Here is a 1,016-nt window from a genome sequence, read left to right as displayed (position 1 = left end):
CTTGGTTTGGCAGTAGCAGGCTTGGACGCAGGAGGCGCTTCTTTAACAGAACTAGCAGGAACCTTTTGTTTTAAATATATCAAAAAAAAACTATACGTGTTAAGAAACGGCTGACAAATTGTACTTCTATATCTACATATGTATATGGATATCTTACAGGCTTTGGCGATGAAGATGTTTTCGGCTGGACATCAGATTCTGTGGAAATAATCGAAAATAAAAATTCTCTCTCACAATTCAATTATTAAAAACTTACGCTTTGTAGATGGTTTTTCTGCTCCGCCGAACCAGCCAGTCACAGTAGATGTGGCACTTTCCACCGTTTTGGAGACATTATCGAATTGTTTTCTCACTCCATCAAATTGTTTGTTGATGTCTGCAATTGGGTCTTGGGAATCTAAAGCTACTTTGAGAACGTATTCTGCCCCAGGAACGTTTTGTTCAACTTGTTTTCGAAATTTCGGATCATATCTAAACAGATTATTTTGTAAAATAGTGNGGGGCGACAGAAATACCAAAACTTTGCCGAACCCAGCTTGTCGTACGTTCGGGGGCAAACCATTGCTATAATTTTTGCGGCTGTACTGGCTCAATGTAATCTAAAATTAACAATAATAAATGTAATTTATTTTCTCTTTTTTATTAGTGTATAAAATGGAACAATGTTAGTAAAAGGGTCTACAGTAAACAATGTTGTGTGTACTTTGTTGAAGAAGGAGGAAGCCAAACGTACATGTTAGGAGTAAGACTATTTGTTATGACATCAAAGTATATATTGCATGAGTGAACTCCAGAAGCAATATAGATCAGAATGGAAACAATTTTATCAAATTACATTTCTTTTCTGGATAATTTTCTGCAGAGTTATTGAAGGTTGCATTTATAGATGACATAACAATTTGCCTGCCTATATTGGGTGGTGGGGAAAGAGGCGATCATTTGCTGTGCGTTTTTTAAGTGACAGCGGTGGTGGTGCCTCGCGCACCGATGTGATGACGGCATGATAGCCAAATATA

At 37.3% G+C, this 1,016-nt stretch overlaps 1 long non-coding RNA gene across 1 annotated transcript; it reads right to left on the bottom strand.

Annotated features, from left to right (window-relative positions):
- LOC108357847 (uncharacterized) lies at positions 1–471 on the bottom strand. Its single transcript, XR_001846672.1, has 3 exons — positions 257–471; positions 158–198; positions 1–62 (listed from the first exon to the last, which is right to left on the bottom strand). It is a non-coding gene; the product is annotated as an uncharacterized LOC108357847 (long non-coding RNA).
- Positions 472–1,016: the final 545 nt, after the last annotated feature.

The sequence above is a fragment of the Rhagoletis zephyria genome, unplaced genomic scaffold (assembly GCF_001687245.7).
Source record: "Rhagoletis zephyria isolate East Lansing unplaced genomic scaffold, Rhagoletis_zephyria_1.1 Rzeph_scaffold_85662, whole genome shotgun sequence".
In the NCBI taxonomy this organism is placed as follows: domain Eukaryota; kingdom Metazoa; phylum Arthropoda; class Insecta; order Diptera; family Tephritidae; genus Rhagoletis; species Rhagoletis zephyria.
This window is presented reverse-complemented; position numbering and strand designations above follow the sequence as displayed.